Raw genomic sequence first — 27,992 nt, 5'->3', positions numbered from 1 at the left:
AAGCTGCAGTGCCTTTCATGACCTATCCCCAGAAGTCACAAAGCATCATTTCCACCATATTCTGTGGTCAAAGCAAGCACAAGCCACAGAGAGGACATGAACCCCACCTCTTGATGTCAGAGTAGCTGATCACATTGTAAAAGGACATAGGGGATGGGAGAAATTTTTGCAGGCACCTTTGGAAACTCACAAAGACTATGGTATGTATTTTACATAATTATCTAATTTAATTCTCATAGGATCCCAGTTAGATAGTCAGCATTATTTCAAATTTTAAATAAAAGAAAACCACACAGTAGAAAGTTCAATGATTTGCTCAGCATCACATTGTGGACATCTGGCGTTGCTGAGAGACAGATGAATGTAACTCCAGAGTTCACGCTGTAACTAATATACCTTCCCCATGGCCAGGGGAGTCTCAATAAATAAATGATATGAGGTTGGGGCAATAATGCAGAAATCAAAGGGATTGAAAAAGGGAGATGAGTAGGAAAAGAAAAAGAAAATTAGTTGGGGCTAGGGCACAATGATGTTACCTAACCAATGTTCAATTATCATGTAGTGATTTGATTTATTTTACTTAACAGGATAAGGAAATAGAATAGATAATACCCTACATCTAATTCCTCCTAAGTTAACACAAACCAAATATTTAAAATTTAATTAGAAAATCAAACACCATCAAAGTTCCATACTATCCATTTCATTCCATTATATTGTAAACATTTTGAAGAAAGAATCCAATTGTTTGAATGTTCTCAATATTTTGCTCTTTAAATGTTTAGTGGATGTAACTCAATGCCAAATTTAGCCTGTTTTCACCCTAATGACTTCGACAAAATAGCTACCATTTATTCATTGAGCAAATGGAAGTAGTCTGATGATTTTTTAATGCTACCTGGAATTATAGTCAGTGCCTTTTTGATAATGCACTCCTGGGCATAAACTTACAGATTCTGCTTTGTATTGAAAAGTTCACATTAAATTACTCTTCTCTGTGAACATAATGGTAGAAAATGGAGGACTCAACCAGCTGATAGGAAGCCTGTTAGAGACCATTTCTTTGCCCACATATCACCTGATCTCTGGAATACAGCATCCTCATAATTCCATTCCTGGTACACTTCAATGGCTCCCCCAATGTCCTTGCAATGAATAGCAAAATACTTACCATGGTCACAAAGCTCTGCAGGGTCTAGACCCTGAATGTCTCTCAACCCTACCTGATGTCCCACCTCCTCATTGCATCTGTCTTCCAGACATTCTGAATTTCTTTAATGTCTTTGAAACATGTCAGTGTTCCTCTCACCTCAGGGCTTTTGCAAATGGTAGTTCTTTGACCCAGAATATTCTTATTTCCTCCATATATCTTGCCAACTCTATAAGTCTCAGAGCAACATCACTTGCTTGAGGATGTTTTCCCAGATCTCTCTGTCCAGGTCAAACCCTCTATCCCTCAAATATGCTCTTAAAGTAACAGTCCTTTCCTTCAAGGTATCCATTACAGTATGACTTCACATTTATTTTAGTGTGATTCTTTATTTTCTAACCCCCTCAGTAGACTGTGTGCAAATACGGGTGCATATTTGCTCTGTAATCCCCAGCATTCAGCACAGTGCCAGGACTGCGACTCAGTAATCACTTATTAAATAAGTAAATGGATGAATAAACATTAAAATGAATTAAAAAAACTATAATTCAGATTTTTGAAGGTCTCAGTCTCTTTCTTAAAAGAATCATCATTATAGTCTTCCCATATCCAGAGCTTTCTAATCTTATTATCTCCATAGTCCACAATCTGATGGCAGGCCAAAGCAATATTAATAATGCATAATTCACACATGATTTTCACTTTTAAGGAGTTTCACATCAACTACAACATTTGAGTTACTGATAAAGAATATGAAGCTCAAAATTCCCCAAAGACACAAAGTTAGAATTCTAATCATACCACCAAAACTCCTGGCCAACCTGAAAAAAGCAAGGTGAGGAACTGGAAATTGGGTCCACTGCTGAAGACACATTGGGAAAGATATCTAAAAATAGAGGTATTTCTTCTTAAACCCAACACAGATTTAACTTAGTTAAGGCTTTATTTTGGTAAAGTTGAGATAGATTGGGTCATGTTATCTGTCTGGCCAGAGAGTATACCTGATAGGGAAGTATAAAAGTAGAAAAGGGGGGCAACTAGGTGGCTCAATCAGTTAAGCATCTAAGTCTTGATTTCGGCTCAAGTCACATTCTCAGGGTCATAAAATTGAGCCCCATGTCAAGCACCATGCTCAATGAAGAGTCTGCTTGAGATTTTCTTTATCCCTCTGCCCATCCCCACCACTCCTGCTCTCTCTCTCTTTCTCAAAAAGGAAATCTTAAAAAAAAAAAAAAAAAAAAAAAAAAAAGGTAGAAAAGAAGTCTATCAGGTTATTCCATGGCTAAGACAGCAACTGCTACCAGTTCTCCTTTATGTATCTGTTCTGTGCTTATTCCTTTTATTGTATAAGCAACCAACTTAACATAGATTCTGCTAGTTTTGATTTGCCTGTACAATGCAATTTAGCATTCCATTACCCAATTGGCTCTCAATGTTTCCTGTGAATACTCTTAGTCTCATAACTAAAATAAAAATTGGTAGGAACTGTATTTAAGTACAACTCAGTACTCCACATTCAAGGGTTTTATGGACCATTGGACCCAAAAACATCTTTTACAGGCATCATTGGACACCAATCAATCCCAAAAGAGATGACTAAGTAACTCAGTACAGATTTTGACACTGCTGAGTTAGAAAGACAAAAATTGGCGTCCTAAGTCCGCTAGGGATTAAGAGCCCTGGAAACTCTTCATACTTTCCTTTGGGCATCTTAAAGACCCATATACCATAAATACATCAATCTTCACAATGGTAGAAGCCCTGATTCAAATCATCTCAATACTTGATTTTGAGTTAAGGTAACCCAGGACTTCTGTTGGCTCTAGCCTTCTGCTAGAAGCAAAAATAAATCCTCTCTGGAGGAATACTATCTTAGAACTCTGATATTTACCCTGATATTTTTTTTCAAATACAATGTCTGAAATTCAATAAAAACCAACAACGACCGAGAAGAAATAAGAGAAAAGGATCACAAACCAAGAGGGGAAAGCAGACAATATTAACAAACTCATATGGGATCCAAATAATAGTGTCATGAGATAGAGACTATGTTTAATACGTCCAAAGGATGATACACATAATTGAGAATTTTGATAGGGAACTGGAAACTACCTAAAAGAATCAGGTAGAAAAACATAACCGAAAAATACGATAATCAAAATTAAGAACCCAAAGAAGGTTTTTAATAGTCAGTGAACCTAGCTGAAGAGTTAGTGAGCATAGGTCAGAAGAAAATATCCAGAATAAAACAATATGATCATACTGCATTAAAAAAAATAAATAACCTCACTGAAAAGGGTGGAAGGAAAAAGTGCCGACCTAAGTAACTCTGGAAATGAATGGGATATTTGTAAGATCAAAAGTTAAGGAAATTGCACATAAGCACTGTTTTCTAGTTGGTAAGATCAAAAGTTAAGGAAATTGCACATAAGCACTGTTTTCTAGTTGGTAAAGTTGTGTCCCATAGGGCACAAGTTAACAACTCTGAACTTACTCCACATACATACCAGAACTGAACAGTTAAGTAAGTGGACAGCAGATAGCAGTTTTTCTCACTGATGGAGAGGGAGTTTACAGATAAGCGAGAGGAGCTAGAATGATCCACGTAGTAATGATCAGAGAATTATAGCCATCAAATTGAACTCATATTTAGCTTAATATAGTTACAGATAGTTACATGATCTCTGTAATATTTACACATATACCGTATAACATTTATAGGTATGTATACATACATAGTTAGTATACACATATAATACGTTCTTGCCCTGTCAGGTGACAGAGACTAGAAGCAATGTCACCCTAGTAGCAATAAACACACTGAGCACCCAGATCTTGATTTCTAATACCATTATCCAATACAAGAAACCAGGCCTCTTCATAGAAATGGTTGGTCCTAGGACTAGAATAGGAAATATTCAAAATAAGCCTGGGAGGAATTTGTAGTACCGAAAAATAATGAAGTGCTCTCTCTCTCTCACACACATACACACACAAATATACAAAAAAAAAAAAAAAAAAAAAAACCCAGAGGATGTGCTATGTCACAGGAACACAAAATAGAAGAGTTCCCAAAGGCCAAAGCTGGGAGAAATTGAGTAACAAACTAAATAATATATAATGTAAAGTTACATTATAACTCCAAGTATAAAATAAATGTCCACAACATAAATAAATAATTGAATAAAGAAATAAATTGGAAAGAAGAGACAAATCTCCCTTGCAGAAGAATTCCAAATAATTTATATAAATATTCTTCCCTTGAGGGGGAGCAAACCTCTTTACTCCTTAAGTGGGAGCTATGCATAGTGACTTCTTTTCAAAGAATACAGTATGGAAAGGGGGGCAAAAGCATAACTTTATAGTGGAGAAACCTGTTAACGACATTAGCCAAATGATCAAGGTCAAGATCAGAGTGATAAGTCATAGGTGATAGTGCATACTCTTGATATGGCATGACAAAAATGGCTGCTTACCTCTGTGGACTTCCTCCCAAAAGTCCACAGCCCTAACCTAGTCATGAGAAAAACATCAGCCAGGAGGAGGCTAAGGAAATTAGATAAGCAAATGTAATCTGGAATCCTAGAAGAGGATAAGGACATTAGATAAAAAGTAAGGGAATCTTAATAAATTGTGAACTTTAGTAAATAATAATGTATCAATATTGGTTCATTAATAAATGTGGACTGTATAAATAGTTATAATGTCTGATGAGTTTTAACATACATGTAGAATTAAAATTTGTGACAAGCAGAACATTAGATGGGAAAGTGACAAATGCATTACCTTACGGGAAAAGTAATTATCTATGGTTTATATTACTTGTCTAATAATGATGATGATGCTAATACGGCATTATGGTGAAATGCTTATCATTTTCTATGAAAAGTCACCTGCTAAAACTGTATTATTTTATAAACAAGACTAACATGACTCCTGTCTGTTAAACTAGAATGTTGGTACATGGTCCCTAGATAAGTAAAGAGTTCCTGATCTTAGAAGTCCAAGCAATGCATCTTGCTTTAATATCTTTTAATACTTACAATAGAGGTGACTGGATTGGTTAAGTGTCTGCCTTCAGCTCAGGTCATGATCCCAGGGTCCTGGGCTTGAGCCCTACATCAGGTTCCCGGCTCAGTAGGAAGCCTGCTTCTCCTTTTGCCTGCTGCTCCCCCTGCTTGTGCATTCTCTCTTTCTCTCTCTTTCAAATAAATAAAATCTTAAAAAAAAAAATACTTAAAATAGCAAGCTAATAAAACATAAAACACATTTTAAAAATGTGGTCTCTTTAAAAAAAAAAACCTCTTTAGATTGCCAGCTCTTCTTCTGAATTAATAAATTTCAACTTAACAAACAACCTTTAGAGAAAGTGGGAAAGGTGGGGTCCAGTTGTATACTGTTCCTCCCAAGAGCACAGTGAAAATTTTAAATTCTCAACTGCAACATGGTTGCCATATCATATCATAGAAGAGGCACCAGTTAAATGAAGCAGGACAGTGAAATGAGATTCTTTTCACGTTTCATAGAACACAGGGATTTGTGGGGGGTTTTTGTGGGGGGTAAATACTGAATGTAATATTTCAATCATACCTGAAAGAACACGAGTTAATATTTCATAGCTACTTAATCCACTCATTCAGAAATGGTAATGCAAATGTTCAAATATTTATGCTTCGTAGGCAAAACATGGTGCCCTGAATTATTGTATTGTGCTTTCTTATGCCACTGACTTACAATTCATTTCAGATCAGGTAACCAGAAAATCACTGTATTCACCAAGGGAGCACTAGTGGTAAAGTCTTTATACGCACAATCCTTTCCATTATTATTCACACAGAAGCCTTACTTGCCTCCTTGAATAAAATTAAAACATCCACCAAAGTCAGTGATTAAGGAAAGGATTAGTGTAAAAAGTGGTGTGCCTTTAATTGATCTGATTGCAATTTCCTATCTACTTTGTGTGTAAAATTCAAAGGTTCTTGTGAAAAGAGTGCTTCCACTGTAATATCCTGTTATTCCTGGACATGAGTGCCTTTAATATAATCTTTCCACCTCAACCACAATGAAAGTTGTATGGCCCGGTTTTCAACCCCATCCTTTAATGCTCCTGAAAATGTTTTGAGAACAGGAGTAAGGTCAGGGAGAAACTGCGTTATTTGGAAAGCTTTTTACTCATTTAGTGCCCTTCTCTCCACTATCACTACCCCCAGGCTATCAAGGCAGAAAATCAAGTTCAGACAACTACTTAGACCCTTTAGAGTGAATTTCAGAGTTAAGAGGACCTCAGGCACCATGCATGACTTGCCAGAGAAATCTGTCCTCTTCTACACTGTAGCAACTTCAGAGTGTAGATGGTGAAGGAGAGGAGCAGAGCTCACCACTACCCATGTCCAATACCTGTACCTCAACTCAATTCTGTTCTTTTCAGAGATGCATTTCCTCTTCTATCTCCTCCCTGGCCTAAACAATCTAGCAGCACTGAGGGACATTAAAACCATATATTGTCATCAAGGACCCCTTGACATGAGGCTCTAAGAAGGACCTATCACCTCTCTGGTTTCCTTTCCAATAATGCATAATTCCAATCTAATCATAAGAAAACATCAGACACACAGAGACACATTAGGAAGAAATAACTGAGCAGCACGTGGGTGGCTCTCCATTGGTTAAATGTCTGCCTTGGGTTCGGGTCATGATCCTGGAGTGCTAGGATGGAGCTCTGAGTTGGGCTTCCTGCTCATTGGGGAGCCTGCTTTTCCCTCTCTCTTTGCCCCTTCCCCTGCTCATGCTCTCTCTCAAATGAATAAATAAAATCTTTAAAAAAAGAAAAAAAGAAAGAAAAGAACTGGCTAGCAATCTTCAAAAGTAACAAGGTTCCAGGGGGGTGCTCTTTAATAGCTCAGTGGGTTAAGTTTCTGACTCTTGATTTGGGCTCGGGTCAGGATCTCAGGGTCAGATCAAGCCTGGGTTGGGCTCCGTGGTCAATGTGTTTAAGACTCCCTTCCTCTAATTAAAAAAAAAAAAAGTGTCAAGTTTCCAAAAGACAAGGACATCCGAAGGCACTATCACAGACTGTTGGAGACTATAGAAACAAGGTGACTAAATGCACTGTTGCAACCCAGACTGGGTCTTAGAACAGAAGAAGGACGTCAGAGGAAAATTGGTGAATTCCTACTAAGTCCTGTACAACAGCTAACTATTGTACAGAGATTAATGGCATAGTTTTCATACGTGTTCTCTGATCATGCAAAATATTTGCATAAAGAAAGGCTGAGTGAAGGGTACTGAGACTTTGCATTTTTTAACTATTTTATTAGGTGTAAATTATCTCAGAATGTAAAAATTAACTATTAAAAAGGCAAAGAGAAAATAAAAGCCACCATAGATTGTGATAAAGAAAGAAGGAAGAGAAGGAGGAAGAAGAGGGGGAAAAGAAAGAAGGGAGAAGGAAGAAGGAAGGGAGGAAGGGTAGAGGGAGGAATGGAAGGACAGAAGGAAGGTTCTCATTTAAAGAGATATTTGTGAAGTTTGAAAAATGCTGACAAATTCCTCAGTGGATGTGAGTCATTCATTTGAAACCTTTCCAATCCACACAAGGTCAGAAGGTGACATAATACAGTGGTTAATAACACAAACTTTAGGATAAAATGTAGCTTAATTTAAGACCTGACTTGACCACTTATTAGCACTGTCTCTAATGACAAATTACTTAGTCCTCTGAAACTCAGTTTTCTTATATGTAAAGTAGGGATGCAAATAGTACCAACTTATAGGTTTGTGATGAGGATAAAATGGAGTCATACATATTAAGCTCTTAGCACACGTCTGGCACATGAAAAGCATTTAATAAATGGGAGCCATTAATATTAGCACAGAAACTGACACTAAAAATTGTAATTCCCTCATTCCCTTCAGCTTTATGGGAATCTTGTCCATCCCCCAAGTGCCGGTGGAACCTCAATATCTTCATAAACCTATGATAAGTTCTCTAACCCATTTTACTTATGATATATACACTTTGTAGTTATCATTATCAACTTATGTGTGGTGGCCCTAGTCCATCAATTTGAATATATGATCCTTGATGGTAAAGACTACCTTCTTATATTTTCCTTGGCATCAATGCTGAATACATAGTAAGTATTCAAAAAGGCAAGGTTTATAATCATGCTATTTTTAAATGTTTCTAGGGGAATCTTGTACCACCATAGATTTAATCACTGGGAGTTTAGAGGCCTGTCAAAACAGGAGTTGAAAAGGTAAACATATCCTCAAAAGCCCTTTAAAAAAGAAATAAAAAGTCTTTCAGAATCTTCTTCACTCCAAATGCAAACTAAATTAGATTCTTCACTGCTGTCTCTGGGGTTTATGTCATGTGTTTTTCTCTTGTAAAGAAGGTACTTTCAAATAAAGTCTCTCAGGGATTTCCGTAGACACATTTCTTTGGCTGAAATCCATTCTCCCAGGAAATTTACCCAAAATTCTTAATAACTTCTACATTCAGATACCATGACCACAGACAACAGCAGGAAGAGAAACATCATTTTTAACAATTCCCTTATACAGCATTATAGTTTCTTAAGTGCTTTTAAGATTTTTGTTTTAATTGATTCTCATAAAAACTCTGAGAGACTGTCTAGAAAATATTATTATCCCCAATTTGCAGATGAGACAACTGAGGCCCAGGCTTGCCAAAAATCACACAATTAGGAAGTTGCAATTTTAAGTCACTTGTCTCATTCATTGAGCATTTATTGAGTGTCTCCCATAGGCTCCCACTCCCATACACTGTGTGCTCCCTCAGCTCACATGCCTGCTTCTGTCAGAGTGTTGTACTCATCTTGAAGGACTGCAATCATCTACTTCATCATCTGAGTCCGCCCCTGGACTACAAGCTTTTTGTAGGCAAGTATCTGTCTTGCCCCAGCTGTACCCCTAGTACCCAGCTCTAAGAAGAAACTCAATAAAGCACTTGTGGAATATATGAATGGAGACAACTAAAAAAATGGTGTTAAAGGATGCACCAAAAGAGCTCAAATTAATTGTTTTGGATGAATGCAAATGACATCTTCACTTTTGCAGGTCTTCACATCTTATAACCCAATTCTTCCCAACAGTGAGACTGACTGTTGGGAGATAACACAGTCCACTCTTGGGGAAGGAGAGAAGCCAGTAAGATTAAGTGATCATTGGAAAAGCATGAAATGAAGTCTGGTTACTATCACACTCTCAGCTAAAGCTTGTTTTATCTAAATAAGTTTTAATCCTGACTTTGTCACACTCCCTAGGCAACTCTTACTTTTTCCAAAGAAAAGGATAGAAATGATAACTTTTGCCTTGATGTTACCAAACTAGAGGGAATTAATGCTTCTAAATGAAAGTAAGAGGAGCTCATTGACTCCTAGAATGGTGAAATGTTGAAATAGATTCCTAAGGGATTGGAAAGTCAGCCCCTGAAAATCTTCAAGAAGACAATAGAAATCCATGTGATACATTCACCTTCCTGAGCCTTTTTCAGCTACAGCAGCCTAAGTCTTACTTGGCTTCCTATCCTACATTCTGCATCAATATTATTGCTCCAACCTCCTTCCTCGCAACATCTCCTTCTTTCAATTCATAGCCATTTGGTTGTACAAGCTCTACCTTCAGAATCAGAACCATGAAACATTTGCAGAACTTGTGGTTTTTCAGAAAGTTGGCAGAGAGTGTCTTCTCCATAGTGATGGCATCAACTTCCCCATGTGGGAAAAATGCCAGTCACTAGTAACAGTATCTGATGCTAAGCAACCAGAGTGGTTCCAGGAGGCTGTGTGATGTCTGAAAAGAGTACCAAACAGGAATTCGAAGACATAGTTCTGGCCTTGACTTTTACAAACACTTCAGTGTGACCTTGGATAAATCACTCAGTTTCTTTGATGCTCTATTTTATTTTCTCATCTCTAAAGTGAGCATGGCATGGGGCCTTCTAGATCCTGTGTGCTAAGTTCTCTTGTGCTACTGACAACTTTTCCTGGGGGTGGCAAAGGGTGGGGAACTCTTGACAACCAAAGAGCCTTTTCTTCCAGACTAATTAACAGTGTGGACTGTTTTTTCTCTTGTTCCAGAAAAACTGAAAACAGTTGGGTAGATAATGGAAGTTAATATGTATTAGTTAAAACCAAAGACCTTGTCCACAAAAGGATAAAGAATAAATCACCTGTAATTACTAGAAAAACAAAAGTCACAAAAGAAAAAAGATGCATAGTAATTTATATTTAACCTGCTCTAAATAAAAATAACCAACGGATAAGTTCACTGTTTGGACCATCTGTATCTGATAAGCATAAGTTTAAATCCTGGCACCATCTGCTCAACTGGAATTTAATACTGTATCAATCTGCCAAATCACAATTATGATAGCAAGGACAGCAGCTTCATGGCGTGTGATCTAAATAGTGACCATTCTTTAATAGGATGAGAAACCAGAGCCAAACCAACTTGGACGGAAATTATTTTAGTGCTTTATGTTCACCCTGATTAAAACCAAATAGAGGCATGTAATTGGCAGAACTACAAGCAGCCGAACTTTCAAGATGGGAGAAACATTCTGAGTTGGGGCTCAGAATACCCAAGAACCTAGCACCAAACAGAAAGAACCAGGAAGGTAGAGAATCAAAGCAGAGATTTAATAATATACCTGTCCATCTAGGGCAAGTCACTCATACCTAACCACATGACCTAGTGTCATAGATTAGTCATGGGGTGTTTTTCAGTGGGGAGCAGGCAAGCCATTAAAACGTAGTCCAGTACTGAGATAGTTATTGCCAACACAAGAGATCCTTAAATTTTGAGACTTTTAAAATCATCTTATCCAAAGCCTTTACTTTATGAATGAGAAAACTGAATCCCACAGGGTTAAGCAACTTTTCCAGGTCACCTCCCAGCTGGTAGCAGAACAAATCTTTCCCCCCAGACCAATGCTTATCCCATGATGCCTCCCCCAGAGTCCCTGTAGCTAAAGGCATTTACACAGATCTTTCTCTTCTTACTAAATAACATCATATGTTTTTCAAGCTACTCACATTGTTGCCTTTGCTAAATTTCTCCACCTATCTTACTATACTAGAAGCAAGTTTCTCTAAGATAGTGTCTTTCATAATCCTTAGCTCTATTTCACAAAATATGAGTTATTCATATTTTGTATTATCTCTACATCACTATGGAAGAGTTATATCCATAACTTTTAAGTAAGCATAATTAATAGCACAATGTCTATCATACTTGATCCTAGACATATCAGACTAACCACCAGTTCCATAAAACTCACTGGAACCATCCCTTCAAAGATCCATGCACATCCTGTTTGCACCTGCTGTTCCTTCCACCTGAATGGCCCTCCCTCATTCTGTCCTCCCCCACCACCAGCCCAACTCCTGCTCATCTTCAAAGACCCAACTCAAATGCTGCCTCTTCTTCAGAGCTCTCCCTGACTTCATCCAAAAGACAGAATTCATTTCTCCCTCTGCATTTTATTTGTTCCTAGATCCAGTACTTAACTAATTATCTGATGACTTATATTCATGTTTGTGTCTCCACTAGAATATTAGCACCTCAAGGGCAAAGACAGGTTTTACTATCTCCAGCATCTAACAGTGCCTTGGCATGCAGGGGGGCCTACGTAACTGTTTTGTTGTTTAATGATGTCAATGCTATAATAGAGTCATTGCCAAGATCTATACTATTTTTCTTGTTCTACACTCCAGACATTGACAATGACCTTTTGGTATAAAAATTATCACAGTCAGTAAGTACTGGGTAAAGTACACAGCACTGATAAGAGTTTGAGATACAGAGAAAGAAGGAAGATGTTCATACTCTGAAGTTACTTCAATTCTTTCGGTGCGTTTTGTGTCTTTTACGATAAGAATCAGACATTAAAATGTTTCGAAAGGGCATGAGGCTCATTCCCACAGACATAAATTTTCAATAGTGAATTTAAAAATACCTGTCTGAAGTTTAATAATAGGTAATATTATAGTATAATTTTCTATCTAAAAAGCTTAAAAGAAAATCTTGCATTTTAATAATAATAATAATAGCAATATAAAAACTAATATTTGAGCAGCCCCAGTGGCTCAGCGGTTTAGCACCGCCTTCAGCCCAGGGCGTGATCCTGGAGTCCCAGGATCGAATCCCACATTGGACTCCCTGCATGGAGCCTGCTTCTCTCTCTGCCTGTCTCTGCCTCTCTGTCTTTCTCTCTCTCTGTCTCTCATGAATAAATAAATTAAATATTTTTAAAAACCCTAATATTCATTGATGGCTTACCCATGAGCCAGGCACTTCACTAAGCACTTTATATTCATAATTTCATTTAGCCTTCTCAGCAACTCCATAAAGTAGTTACTGTCATCATTCCCATTTTATAGATGAGGAAAGTGAATCACCAAGAGTTTAGGTTAACTTGTATTTACAAGTTCAGAAAGAAATAAGTGGTTAGTTAGAGTGAGGGGTTTGACCAAATCAGATGTATTACACAGCCCTTGTTCTAGTTAAACACAAACTATGGAAATCAAGAGCTCAGTTAATTTGCTGAAGCTCCTGGTGTTAATCAGGAGATTGAGGACATTAGCTTTGCCTTTCTTAGCTATGGACAGGGAAACTATATGCTGGGAGAGGCACTAGAACCTCCAAAGAATGGGGAAACATGAGACTTACAGGAATCCAAAGGAATACATTGTTAAAAGGTTGAAAACACCCAATCAGTAGACTAAGCTCTGTGCATAACATCAGGCTTATTACCAATACAAAATGATTCCCCCTGAAAGCATAAACTGAGAACATTTTAATTCCATCAGCTGGGTGTACTTGTATACTCTCATGTGTTGGAAATTGAGCTCAGCTTTAGTGAGGCTAGTGTATATATTTCCTGGCAATCATTTATTCATTGCTCATTGGACAGCTTTTAGCTTTCATCCAAAGAGACAGTGATATATTTCTGTTTTCATTAGGAGAGAAGAAAAGGCTGAGGTCCCTTTAGGGAGAGCTTGGTTTCTTATTTTTGATCATAATAATTGTTGTCTGTGGAAAGGGAAGAGATCATAATGAGTATGGTTTATATATGTATTAACTTCTCAGTATAGTGCATTATAATTTGCTAAGTGTTCTATACACATCATCTTATTTGAGCCATTCAACAACCTGGTGAGGTACGTGGATTTGTTCTCATTGTCTGCGGGAAGACCAGACTCGGTTTGCCCAGTGGCTTGCCTTGGCTCACAGAGCTGGTAAGCAGCACAAGTGGGGCATGAAACTCTAGCCTGATTCCAAGTCTAGGATCCTCTACTAAAACAGCCACTATATTCATTGGTCTTTGTGGATTGAGTGAAGTTGCTTAGAAACTACCCCACTGGCTCAGCACCTCTTATGTCACCCAAACAACTCGTGATCCCTGAGATGGAGAAGAAATACATGTAAATATAAGTGATTCAACCAACACAGGCTGGAGTAAAAAAGGAAGTCAATAAAATGTGTGAATCTTTTCTATATTACACTTCTCATAAGACAGTTAAAATCTGAACTTTCTCTTGTGGAATGAGGCTGGTGGGCACCAGTTTTAGAGACCAATGGCCAGAGGCTCTACCAAATAGGGAGGTTTGAAGAATTCATCTTGACTTGAATTTGGAACATCCAATGGCCACATCAAAAGGAAAAAATAACTCATTTCCTTCCCATAACTGAAAACTTGGCCACTGATATGATACCTGTTTGGCATCACATGACTGGGTAATGTAAATACTTCTGGACAAAAGCAAAATACAATAATTGAAGGTTAGGTTCTTTACAATACATCATCTCCTCCTACTGGTTTTTTTTTTAATTTTTAAATTTTTTTTACCTACTCAGAAAATATTATAATTGTGTTTTAAACCTTGGAGACTTTTATCTAAAAATACTATGGTGTCCTAGGTCTAAAACAGATAGATACTGTAGAGATTCACTAGGAAGTACACTCATTAGTATGTTGTAATTCTTCCTTTTCCCCTTCCCAGCACTGACTGCCAGAACAGGAGAGGATTTATCACAACCAGATAAAACTGGCCAGCACAATTCAAACACCTGGGTAATTCTGCCTTATCTTCCTGGGTAAGCTGGGTTCTTTAATGTTCATTATCTGTCCTGTTTATGGAAGAGCTAAAAGTATAAAACAAGAAAAAGCTGCCTGTAACAATGGATTTCACTTAACATACAAATAACGTAATAGCACAGTCCTTTGGGGACGGAACTATGATGGACAGCGCCTGAAGTCATTATCACTAAACTCTTTATTTTTTGCAAGAAAACAAAATAAAAAGGGATGGAATGGAAAAAGAAAAAAAGACCTCTGAGTAGGGCTGATATGCGAGCTTCAGACATCTCTTCTTCCTTCCTTGTCTCTTTCCCAAGCTCAGGAAGAAAGCTGTGATGATTAGACTCCCTGCAGGTTTTAAAATTCAGATGGAAACAGTCGACCTTGATGGTATCGGAGCTCTCACAATGTAGATTTCAACATAATAAAGTAATGAATTTAAAATGATAGCATCAGAATTTCATCTGGGATGGATGGAAAATGGCAACGATCACACAGCCTTTGCCTCTGCCTGTGCCTACAAGAACAAATTTTTTTGTTTTGTTTAAACTTTCACAATGATGCCATATTCTTTTATTTAACAGTTTATATATGGTTTCCTTTATGAGACTGGAGGCTCACTAATGCTGGAAATAAGGCAGGTACCTGCAAAGCACTTAACAAAATCTAGAAGACACAGTTCTACAATGAATGAAAAACAAGTGCTCTGCCTGAAACAGCTTCCATGTTTCTAATCTTGAATTTGAAAAGTAACTACTGGGGCACCTGAGTGGCTCAGTTGGTTAAGCATCCAACTCTTGATTTGGGCTCAGGTTCATGATCTCAGGGTTCTGAGAAGGATCTCCGTGTAGGGCTCTGTACTCAGTGGGGAGCCTAGGATTCTCTCCCTCTTCCTCTGCCCCTACCTTCTCCACTCCACCCACCCCTGAGCTCTCCTCACGCACACTCTCTCTCTCTCTCTCTCTCTCTCTCAAAAAAATGATAAAAGTAACTATAAAACCTCACAGTCTACTGATGAATCTGTAAATGATGTCCGTGAACAATTTGAAGCTCCTTAAAAGGGGACCCTCTAAAGTTTCACTTTGCAAGACAGTAGCCATTAGCTACCAGTGGCTACTGAGCATTTGAATTATGGCACATGCAACTGAAAAGCTTGATTTTTACATTTTATTTGGTTTTAATTGTTTTAAATTTTAAAAACTCATTTAAATTTAAATTTTAAATTTTCATTTCATAAAATGAAAAATATGTAGAAATATATTGAAAGGATAGTAGTTTTACGTATTGGATTAGATACAATATCTTACTCAAATTAATTTTACTCCTTTTAACTTTTTTTTTCCACTAGAAAATTTTCAGCTATATACATGGCTCACTTTAGGTTTCTACTGCTCTAAAGATGTTAGACTCTCCTTTAGGGATAGAATCTACCTTGGACCTAAGAGAGGAATCTATTTTAGATTCCACCAAAAGATGTTTATTTTCAAGAAGGAAAAAGACTATGTGGTAGCATGATCACATATCTAGAGCCCAAGTTCTAGAAACCTGTATCTCAGGTCTGAACCCCAGCTCTGCTTTTTACTAGTTGTGCAACCTTGGGAAAGTTGCTTAACCACTCTGAGCCCATTACTTTGAGTGTTCAGATAGTGGATAGAATATATTCAGTAAGTGCTCAGAATGTATTAGCTATTTATTACTATTGTTGTCCTTAACAATTCTAAAATACTGTTATTGTTATTTGAATATTATAAGGAGATTACTTGGAATTCCAAACATGAATTTAAGAAAAATTCTGATCTTTTAGACCATATATATGAATTTACAAAGGAATAATAGTCTACCATTTGGCAAACCATCAAGACTAGTTCCCTCTTCTTAATGAAGAATTAATGATATGATTGGAAACCTTTGTCCTTTCTTTGTGTGGTGCTACCATTTCTGGACTACTCTTGACACCAGAGAGCAAAGTATAGCAGAGGATGGGGAGGGACTTTTCGACTTCATAGCTTAGACTAATACACATCCTATATAAGCAGTATTCATGGAGAGTGATTTAAGCCTATACTGCTTTGGCTCCTCCTCCAACCGACATTGTAGGAAGACACATCATTGATACTATAACTAGATTAAAGCATAGAATGAAAAATGAGTCATAGATAGGGAATTATATTAGCATGAAATAGCAATTTAGGAGGACATATAATCTGTATATGAATTTGCCCTACCAATCTATATCCCCACTAAATATAAGTATTATGAAAGCAGAAATTGAATTCATCCTGAATCCTTAGTACTTAGAATATATCTGGTAGTGAGTAGGTACTCAATAAATATTTATCAAATACATGAACGAAGAGACTCAGTAAGCCAAATAGCTTAAAGGAAGAAATGTATGACAATGGTCCAAAAAAGTGTACCCCAAATCATAGTCAGATAATTACAAAGTGTTCTGAAAGCATCAAACAACAAGATATGATTTTTGCTAACACTAAATTAATGATGCAAACAGAAAGAAGACACTGATAAAATGTTTTGTGGTTCTTTGGTACCTACAAGTCTCGCCAGGATCTAGGATAAAGTACAGTAGCTTACCATGTCATGTGAGGCCTTTCACCATCTGTTCTATCTTAGCTTTCTAGACAGAGAGCTGCTGCTGCCCCCTGCCCTTAAGTTCTAACCATGAGGTTCAGGAGACAGGCCGTGTTCAATCTCAATTCTGTGCCTTGACACCTGCTAGTCCTTTTCCCTATAATGCTATTCCTTGTCTTGTCTTCCCAATAAGCTCCTCATTCTTTATGACTGTGCTTTTTAAAAAGGCCACCTCAAGGAAGACATCTCGGATCATTCCACACTGAATCAAATACTTCATCTTCCATTTTCCCCCCAATACTCATATCAATTCTATATTGTAAAAACTTCCCATATTCATATAAAACATATCCCTTTAGTCAAGTATAAAGATCTTGTTGCATAAATCAAATCACAGATTTACATCTTACATGATAGAAATTCTGAAATAAAAACAATGTCTTTGAAATACAGTTCTCACATATATACCTTTTTTTTGGCTTGATTTTTTTCATTCCTAATTGAAAACTCATTCAACTGACTTAAATCCAATGATACTCACTTGCAGAATACCTAAAGATTTTCCCCTTTCAGAGGATTCCTCTTCAGAATACCTAAAGATTTCCACCTTTGTCTCAATTATATTAAATTTATGAGATACATGCTTCTTATCACCAATATCAGCACTTTCATGTTCTAATCTCTACTCATTTTTTATAATCTAATAAAGGCAATAAAATATTCAAATAATGATTAAAATACTTTCTTATTGGCAAAGAGAATTATAAACTGCAACTTCATAAATACCTTTCATTCTTGTAGCCCTGAACATGGCACACTGTAGCACACTGGTGTTCGGTAGGTGCTTAATGAATCTAGATTGGTGAATGACAGGTTTGGTAGGCAAATGACACAAAACATTTGCAAGTTTTCAGCCCCTTTAGCTATGACATAGAGGCAGAGAACATTCCATAAATAAGCCACCATGTACAGTGGGTAAGAGAGATGAGTCTTACACACTAGATTTAAGTCCTAAGGCTGATGCCTCTCAGCATTGGGATCTTGGACTTAATTACCAACACCCAGTCTCAGTTTTTCTTTCTACAATGAGGACAATAGAGTTGATATGAAATTGAAATAACATTAATCTTGTGCTTTCAATACCAGAACAAATGATCTTTGAATACTCTCAACCTCTCTTCCAATGATCACATCTTCACCCTCCCTTGGCCACATACTTTCATGGTCCTGGCCCACACTGTGTCATTATCAACTACTTGACCCTCTGTAAGCCCAATTTCACAAGTCCCACCATCTCCTCCTGACTTTCTAGCTCATTTTCTCCAATACTAGATTCCAACAACTCTTTGACTCCCTAGAGACTTCAACCCACTGATCCTGTACCTCTTCATTGTCCTTCATGCCCCCACTGAATATCTCAGTAACTTAAAATTCAATAATCAGTTATTTTAATAACTCTCTTGCATACAACTCATCTACCCCCACTTTGCAAAACCTTACACCCAGTGGTTAAAATCACATCTGGACCTGCTCTCCACATGCATCCATGCAGCTGGAGAAAAATGTATAACCATGCTAAATGGTTTCACTTTAAATTCATGGCCACTTGCTTGAAGGGAGTCCTTAATGCTCCCAGTCAATAATACAACCCCCTAGTTCATTCACTCTTCACCATCCTAGCTAACTATTTTATACTGTTTTTATTATCTTCAAACCTCAAATACTTCCTTTCCCATCCTCAGTCTTGAAGCTGCTTATTTTCCTGAACAAATAGAAGTGGCCCAAAGGAGCATCAGTAAGTTCCTATGAAAGTATACCAACCATATTTATACCCATATATTCTATTACTATTTCATATACATATATATTACATTTTCATACATATCTATACATATATGTGTATACATTTACTGTATCTATTACATATTTGTACACCCTATTACTCTGGATGAACTGATGAGATTCATAACAGAGGGTAAACTCTATGCACTCAATCCCATTCCTTCTTACTTATCCAAGGCAACTCTCTCTCCTTCCTCTCCTATATTGTCTGTTTTTTCCCTAACAACTAGAACCTTCCTGTCAGCATACAAGTATACTGTTTCTTGTACTATCTTTCTTAAAATCCTCTTTTGATCTTATTTTCTGTATTACTAATTTCAATATTTCACTTTATAGGAAGGCTCTGTACTATCCAAGGTAATTTAGTAATTAAAAAAGCATTCAGTCTTTAGAGTCAGATGGACTTGACCAGGGTCTAAATCTTAATTTTATTATTCACTAGCTATGAACCTGGGTAAGGCTCTTCCTAGGTCTCAGTTTTCTCTTATGTAAGATGGAAAAAATAATCCTCACCCCCTACAGTTGTTCTGAAGAGAGAACATGATAATATCTACAAAGCACTTTGCTATGCGATTTGGACTCAATCAGTGGCACTTAAAATTAATGTTAGAAAAGAGTAAACAGTTACATGGAGTAAATAAAACACCCTAAAGGGGATCCCTGGGTGGCTCAGCGGTTTGGCGCCTGCCTTTGGCCCAGGGCGCAATCCTGGAGTCCTGGGATCGAGTCCCACGTCGGGCTCCTGGCATGGAGCCTGCTTCTCCCTCCTCCTGTGTCTCTGCCTCTCTCTCTCTCTCTATGTCTATCATAAGTAAATAAATAAATAAAATTTAAAAAAAAACACCCTAAGACATGGGGAAAAGCCAAGAGTTTCATACCTCTTTATTTCTAGGGTTCTAGGACTTTCATCAAGATTTAGAAGGGAACAGGGCTAAGAAGGTCAATGGCTTTTAAAACCAAGAATCGATGTTTGGGGTTATAACCTTGCTGCTGTATATGGCCAGGCTACTAAGGTAGTATAAAGCTATCATTAATATAAAATACTTAAAGACAATTATATTAAGTAACTCTTCCCAAAGTAAAAACTAGGTGAGCTAAAAGAGGAGCTCGTTTTCAGTATTTTTTATGATTTAAATAGTGTTTTGAGTTCTCGTCATAAGTTCACGTCTAAATGTGCCTTTTCTCTGGGGACCAACAATGCCCGCCTGGGAATCTGGATTAATCTTGCTTATGACTACCTCACTCATTCCACTTTTGCTACTGATTCTAGAACCAGAAATTGCTAATATGCCTCTGTGTTTTTTCACTTTTCAAGATTTTATACATTTGTATGTATACTTTTTTCTTTTTTTCTTTTTGCTTAGGTATTTAGGAAGACAAGGATAAATTCTTCCTATTCCACTTCAAATGTTTTTGACATCTTTTTGTACTATGAAATCTTGTGCTTCTTCGTATTTGTGGTACCTAGGAAATCGAGTTCTTAAAAATAATGCTGTGTAGGAGTCTCTGAGAGAAGAGATTGTGTCCCAGAAGTTCTGTGTGGGTAACTGAGGACAGATTCGCAGATTTCAGCCCAATCTGGTTTATTTTTTTTAAAGCTGTATCACGGGGGAAATCGTGCTCTGAAAGACTTGAAATTTGAAGGGGAAAAGAATGGGAAATCATCCCTGTCCAGCACCTTCTGCCATCCCACCCCCTCCTGGAGGCTGTATGTGGGCTCCTCACTTAATCTTGGGAGGTGGCTCCCTTGAAGAGCTGCTTTTGGCAGCTCAAAAAAGATAGCACTGCCATCTGGTACTTCTGTGGTATGGCATGACAGTAAAGAGTATGAGAACTGGGGTCGGGGCAACTGGGGTTTTTTAATTCTGCTTGTCCGAGTTATTAGATCCTACAGCAGCAGCTTGGGTCTGAGGGATGGAGAGGTTAAAATACAGCCTCATCACCCACCCTCGGTCTCCATCAGCTTACCTCCCCCTGTTCTTGATATGAACAAATGAACTTCTCTCAAACTTAACACTACTTGGTTTTCCTCTACAGAAATTCTGCAGCAGCCACCAACAGTGACCTTGAGGAAGTTGAACTTCTCTGAGCCCCAGTCTCTTACTGTAGAGTTTTCAAGAGGATTGAATGAGAAACACTTGATGTGAACCTGACACGGAGTTCAGTAAAGGATAACTATGATCATTGTAACATCACAGAGTTCAAATACAGGTCGTTATGTACCTGTATTTTCTTTCTTTCTCTTCAGGAGGACTTCAGCAGCAAATTAAGATAGCAATTATTTGATTACATTACATCTGGTTGTTTGGAAGAAAACTTGTTTTCCCATAAAAGGAAGCAAATTACCAAGGCAAATCACAGACCATAAACAATATGAAAATATAGCTATGATAAAAAGTGTTCCTGCTGTTTTTATATAGAAGAATATGGCTGATATGAGGTATATTTCCAAACATCCTCAAAATAGGTTTTCCGTTTACAATTAATTCTTCATGTCAAGATAGAAAGCGCCATTTCAACCAGAGATTTTACCATAGTCTTTTAAGGTCAATGGAGAAAATATACATTATATTGATCTGATAGAATAATATACTAACTGTAGGCTTTATCACAGTTTAGAAAACAACTGCAAATGTACTAGGTAGAGCACATATGAAGTTGGTTGGAAAAACTATTTTCCAGGCTTTCTTTTAATAACAATGACTCCCATCTCTTGCGTTGTTACACAAAAATTTACAGTAGTTAATTAAAGTAGTTACCTTTCTTTCTCCGTAATATACCAAAGATAAAGGCAAAATTAATTTATTTTTGCTCTTTATTTTTTCTAATAATTGCCTTTCTTCAATTCATCCTCCATTTATACTTGTCCTGAGAATGAAACATAAGTCAAATGAAAATAAAAGAAGTAGAACACACAGCTAAGAACCTGACCAAAAATGTAAAAAGAAAATCTTTCGGCATCCCTGGATGGCTCAGCATTTTAGTGCCTGCCTTTGGCCCGAGGCGTGGTCCTGGAGTCCCGGGATCGAGTCCCCTGTCGGGTTCCCTGCATGGAGCCTGCTTCTCTCTCTGCCTGTGTCTCTGCCTCTCTGCCTCTCTTTCTCTCTCTCTCTCTCTCTCTCTCTCTCTCTGTGTGTGTGTCTCTCATGAATAAATAAATAAAATCTTTAAAAAAAATTTTTTTCAAAAGATGAAAATTCACCATTTGTTTCAAATGTCTGGGTTAGGGTTTTCCAGCTATCCTGAGCTCTGGGTTTCCTGGAACTGCCCCAAAGGCCTCCAGAGGAAAAAAAACAGAAAGGAGAAATGGAATGGTGAAGAATGTCTAACAACCAGTTCCCACTTAAATCAGAATGATGCCACTTTAAAAGATTCTGTATATTGTCTTCTACCTAGGACTTCATTTAAAGCCCAAGATTCAAAGAGAGGAAACTGAAGCATGGAATCACGAGATCCTGCATCTCCCAGGGTGCTCTGATTTTATAAATCCAGTCGGTACTCTCCCTGGTGTGAAAGATACACTACAAGCTCCCATCCAGCATTACAGTTTATGGGGCTTCAAAAAGGGATTTGTGTTTATCCATTTGGCCAGTACCTTCACACCATACGTCTGTGATCATGACGCAAGTGGAGGAGATCAGAATAGACCCCACATATGTTGACTGTGTGCTACTCAACCTTATACAATAAGAATGCTAGTGCTGTAGTCCCATTAAAACCCATTTGCGCATTTTGAGCATGCACTTCTAAATGACTTAACAACTTTCCAAATGAGCAGATTTAATCTCTCTCTTCTTAAGACATCCTCCTGATGTTCACTCAAGCTAATATCTGCCTTCATAGCACACATCTATTCAAGCAACATCATTTCTTTATACATGTCATACTATCCAGCTCCCAGTGTCCTATGAGACAGTGAATTAAGTCCATTATTTCCTTACACAGCTAGGGAACCTGAGTGTTGGAGAGACTAAGTAACTCGTCAAAGCAAGTTTCCACTCTTGTCTATATCTGTTATCCATCTCTCAGGATTTACCTTGGGTGCCTTCTGCTTTTTCACTTTCATCCATTTCTACTCTACTAGCCAGAGATTATATATGTTTTATTTATATGTATGTGTGTGTGTATATGTGTGTGTATATATATGTATAATCAGTTGCCTTCACTATGAGAGGGAATCCTACTATTGTAATTTTACATGGCAGGGTGAAGTGAATAGAGAAAAAATAACTTATTGATGGCCTACACTATACTAGACTCTAGGGATACAAGAGCACTCCTGCCACCATAAAGCTTACAGTCAACTGAGGGAGAGAGAGAAAGTCAAGCAGATAATCACACGTGTGAACAGTGCTATGCTGGAAACACGGTGCTGAATAAAGAATAAGGATGACATCTTCTGCTTCAGCTAGGATGGTAACCAAAGCTTTTCCAAGGAAAACCTGTTCAAGCCTACCTGAAGGACTCAGAAAGGCAAGGAGTGCAAGGAAGAGTGTTTTGGGGGAGGTGATACAAATGCAGAGTCTTGAGGTGGCCGACAGACTGGCCTGAAAAAAGAACTGTCAAAAAGCCAGTGTAATGGCGTACCCTGGGTGGACAAGTGTCTTCAGAAGGGACAGGGGAGGCAAGATTATGGAAGGAACTAGAAGAACAGATGATATATGCTGTGTTTTTCCTTCCTCCGAGGTAATGAAGTGTGTATAGTAATAATCCAGAGTGAAACCAGTGGGCAGCCGCTGGACTTTCGCTGTTTGAGTGGGCAGGATCAGTTCTAATGGCTCCATATTCTCTCAGTTTCTTCTTCTAGGTCCAAAACATGCCGATGTGTAAGTTGAACTAAAAGAGCCTCGAGGTGACATACCTGGCTAATGATGAGACAAGCTAATAAGATGGCTTGACCCTGGCTTAATCCTCACCACACTGCCAAGAGAGGCTTCCTTGTTCCTCTTTTACACATGGGTGTTCTGAGGTGTAAAGAGGGTAAGACACCCAAAGATGCCCTCTGGGGAAGTGACAGAATGAAGGTTTTTACCCAGATAGTTCTGATACCATCAGTTTATCAACCACACCTTCACCGTTCTGTATAGAATGCACCCACGGTTAAAAGTAAACATCAAGCAAAACTGGAAGCAAATCTCATTCCCTTTCCATTTCATATTTTCTTTATTTAAAAATGTGGTGGTATGAATTTATTCATTAATTCAACAAATGCCTATGATCACCTCCTGTGTGTTCACACTGGGGAAGTTACTGACATTGAGTTGTACATGAAACTGACAAGGTAAGTCAGGAATCCTGAGTTAAAGTTAAAAGAATAATAATGACATATACCATTTTGAGAATCAGTATAAAGGAGATTACAGACATAATTGTAAAGTATCTTTAAAATCAATTGCTAGCCGTGTAAGGCTATCATTTAGCTTCTGATTTTGCATATATGCTTTATCAAGACAAAGGTTTCATGGAAAAGAGAACTGAAGAATTTTTTGAGATAGTGGTTCCTAGACTAATTAAAATCATTCAGACAGCTATCACTGGGAAAAAAAAATCTAAGGAGATTTCTCTAATAAGAAATGAAATGATTACTGGTGATCTTAAAGTTCTGCTAAGCCATCCTAGGATATAACTTTTATGACTATCAGTCAGCTAGTATCTTAAAATCAACAAATGCATTAAAGATTTAAGCATTTTCTCCTCTCCAAGCATTAAAATAAATTCCAGTTTAATTTCTGACACCCCAAGTTCAGATTAGGAGCTTCTTCTCTATTTTCATATCAATTTACACTTCCTCATCACACTAGATAGAAACTGCCCATTTACCAGTCTAATTTCTCCCTAAGCCATATGCTCCATGAAAGAATTGACCATATGCTCCTTGTTCACAGGTGAACCCCTGGAACTGCATGAAGTCTCTGGTGCATAGTAGGTGTTCAATAAATATGTCTGGAAGAATTATATGGGCCAACCATTGAAGAGATGTCTAGGAACCTAAGACACACAAAAGCAAAGGGCATACCAAGGTCACAGTGCCTGGCATTTACTCACAGCCAGAAGGCAGGGAACAGAATTATGTGTAAGTAACTTAGGCTAGACCTAAATCTGCCTGTTAATGAAGGCTGTTCTGATGAACGGATGTCAAGATGTGTTAGACAACAAAATTACACTTCACTATATGCCTTGACTGTGTGGAAGGATGCAGATGAAAGAAGGTTTGAAGGGCCAGCAGTTTCTAATCAATGGTGGCTATGCACTCTGTGAATCACTTCCCTGACACATTGTGGAAAAGTACTAGAAAACCATCAGCATGAGGATGTTGTGAGTCAGGATATCAGATCTTTGCATACAGATACGATATTTCCTACCCATCTTAATGGACAGACAATCCTACCAAAACAAAGAGAAGTACTTTTTATAAAACAGGTCCTTAGTAAGTGGGAAACAATCAGATCTTTTCAGACAAATATTTTACATTATTGAGCATCCAAATGACTAAAAAGGCCCTTTATGCCATTGAAGGTATCACACGTTATATCATTAGTCATTACTGCTCCATGCCACAGGAGTGTCTTCTCCAGAAGAGCCAAGCAAACTGCTCATTTTTTAAAAAATGAAATCCAGCCTATATTTTAAATATTTTTTAAAGATGTATTTATTAGAGAGAGAAAGAGCATGCAAGCAAGGGGAGGAGCAGAGGGAGAGGGATGAGCAGACTGTGCCAAGGGCAGAGCCAGATGCAGGGCTTGATCCCAGAACCCTAAGATCGTGCTGAGCTGAAATCAAGAATTGGATACTCAACCGAACTGAGCCACCCAGGCTCATTTTTTTTTTAAGATTTTATTTATTTATTTATTTATTCATGAGAGACACACAGAGAGAGGCAGATACACAGGCAGAGGGAGAAGCAGGCTGTCTGTGGGGAGCCTAATGCGGGACTTGATGCCAAGACCCTAGGATCATGACCTGAGCCAAAGGCAGATGCTCGAGTCACTGAGCCAGCCAGGTGCCCCTCCCAGGCTCATTTTTTAATGCACACTTTTCTTACACAAATGGAAACTAACACTTTACTATGACAATGCAGCTCAACAAGTTGTACAGCTCCACACAGGTATCCCTCTATTTAAAGAAAAAAAGATATTTCACCTCACTGGCTAAAAAGCAAATTAAAGAGAACTGAATCCTATTTTCCATTAGAATTCCAGTGCAAATTTGCAGACACATGCCCACAGGAAAGATTTCCACCTGACATAACTGAACGTTTATGCTGTAACACAATGAGCCATGACTCCCAACCAGTGCTTGATGTGCTTTGCATCATGTGCCAGCTCTCCTTCCATGATTAGGGGATTTTCAGAACTGCAACACTTCCCCAGCTCTCAAGCCTCCCAGTGTTTTTAACTGTACCCTTCTGCCCCCACTAACAGCCATATACACCTTGCCCTTTTTCCAGTCCTTAGAATGTCTCTGCTGTTCCAAGGTCCCCTTTACAGGAAAGTCAACGTTACCAGAGTTTACCTACCCTTTTCTCTATTTAGATGCCTTGTACTGTTGATCTGGATAGCCTATTGTTTAAAACACAATATACAACAGCTCTATGGCATCTTAAGTGTTCCATCAAGTTATATATAATGGGTTGCCTTTTATTTTCACCAATGTAATTAATTGACAGTCACATTTCATCAAATATACTCAGAATAAAAGGTCGGTATAAATTGGGATGGAAAAATGGCAAGAGTTTTCCACTTTGGAATGTGACTGATGAATGAAAGTGGAAAGTATCAATTTCTTCCCATGGGCAGCTTTTGAGCAGGTCACATGGCAACAGCCCCACATTAGCGCTCTGACTTCTTTTTAATGCCATACAACGCAGCTACTCGCAGTACGGAGAAAAATGTCTTGTTTTCGTTTTTAGAGCAATTTGAATGATCCTATTGTCAGTGGCATGCTCAATAACCATTTTCTGTCACCATGAAGGAGAATATTCTCTAGGTTGAGATTCATAAAATGTTATTCTAATTGTGCAGTGACTGAATATATAATTTAAGTTGTAGTCTTAAATTTCAGTTCTACCTCACATTATCCCACGTTCTGAAAAGCCACACATTGAAAACAAGGTGGAGGGAAAGGCACTATTAATGACTTCCATGATGGAATAGCCAGGGGGAAGAAAAGACTTACTAGAATTTGAAGATCTTTAGAGTGTTTACTTATATGCAAATTCAGATTCAAGTACAACACATGATTTGAATTTCCTTTTTAAAATGACTTTTGGAAAAAAAAAAACAAAAACAAAAAAAAAAAAAAAAAAAAAAAAATAAAATGACTTTTGGGGGCACCTGGGTGGCTCAGTTGCTTAAGCGTCTGACTCTTGATGTCATCTCAGGATATGATCTCGAGGTCCTGGGCTCTGTACTCAGCAGAGAGTTTGCTTGAGATTCTCTCTTCCTCTTCTTCTGCCTCCTTCCCTGTTCATGCACTTTCTCTCTCTCTCTTTCTAAAATAAACAAATCTTTAAAAAAAATTTTCTGGATGTTTTTGTTTGTTTATTTGTTTTAAAATGCATAGTATCAACAGACTGAGCAAAGAGTTCAAGGGGAATATCAGAAAGAATCAGGTGGTTTATTTAAAGAAAGCAACCATGTCTCTACCCAGTATTTCCAGCCACCCTGGTAATTACTAACACTTGCACAGCAATGACTGGGTGCCAGGCACCATTGTAAGCACTTTATATATAGCAACTCATCTGATTCTCATAGCAGCCATATGAGGTAAGTACTATTGTCCACCTCCATTTCACAGATGAGGAAAATGAGGCACAGAGGTAAAATATTTTGTCAGTGATCCCAATAGCTAGGGATTCAACCTCAAGCACTCTGGACCTCAAAACCCAGGCCCTTAACCACCATGTTCTGCTGCCTCTGGCATTAAGGAGCAATCCCTAACATATATGGGAAGAAGGGAGGAGGAAATAGAACACTTCAGCAGAAGGAGAATTTATGAAGAAACCTGGTTGGTCTCATAACATTCTTTGTATTCTAGTAGAGTTCTCTTCATCGTGGAGCTACTTTCTCAATTTTGGAACACTTTTCTGACTCCTGAGTCCCTCCTGGATTGTTCCATAAACCCTGACTGCACCCGGCTTTGATTTGCTCCTGCTTGGGTGAACCAACTAAAAGGAGACCACAGGGAACTTTGCTTCTGCTAAGTGTTTTTCTCAGTCCCCTTGAGCTCAAATCTCGGTGCAGTTGCTAAGCGCACATGAGTCTTTCGGTAAGATTTCCAATTTGTATGTAAAGTGCTTATCCC

General features: G+C 38.0%; 1 protein-coding gene and 1 long non-coding RNA gene across 5 annotated transcripts in view; one reads left to right on the top strand and one right to left on the bottom strand.

Annotated features, from left to right (window-relative positions):
• Window positions 1–27,992, bottom strand: part of KCTD16 (potassium channel tetramerization domain containing 16) — a 260,538-nt gene that overhangs the window by 220,625 nt on the left and 11,921 nt on the right. The gene's annotated exons all lie outside the window — the stretch shown is intronic.
• Window positions 28–25,332, top strand: LOC119870223. Its single transcript, XR_005355490.1, has 4 exons — window positions 28–200; window positions 20,727–21,129; window positions 23,484–23,669; window positions 24,575–25,332. It is a non-coding gene; the product is annotated as an uncharacterized LOC119870223 (long non-coding RNA).

Source organism: Canis lupus, chromosome 2, assembly GCF_011100685.1.
Source record: "Canis lupus familiaris isolate Mischka breed German Shepherd chromosome 2, alternate assembly UU_Cfam_GSD_1.0, whole genome shotgun sequence".
NCBI classification, from domain to species: domain Eukaryota; kingdom Metazoa; phylum Chordata; class Mammalia; order Carnivora; family Canidae; genus Canis; species Canis lupus.
The sequence above is the reverse complement of the archived record's forward strand: the minus strand, read 5'-3'. Positions and strand labels throughout refer to the sequence as shown.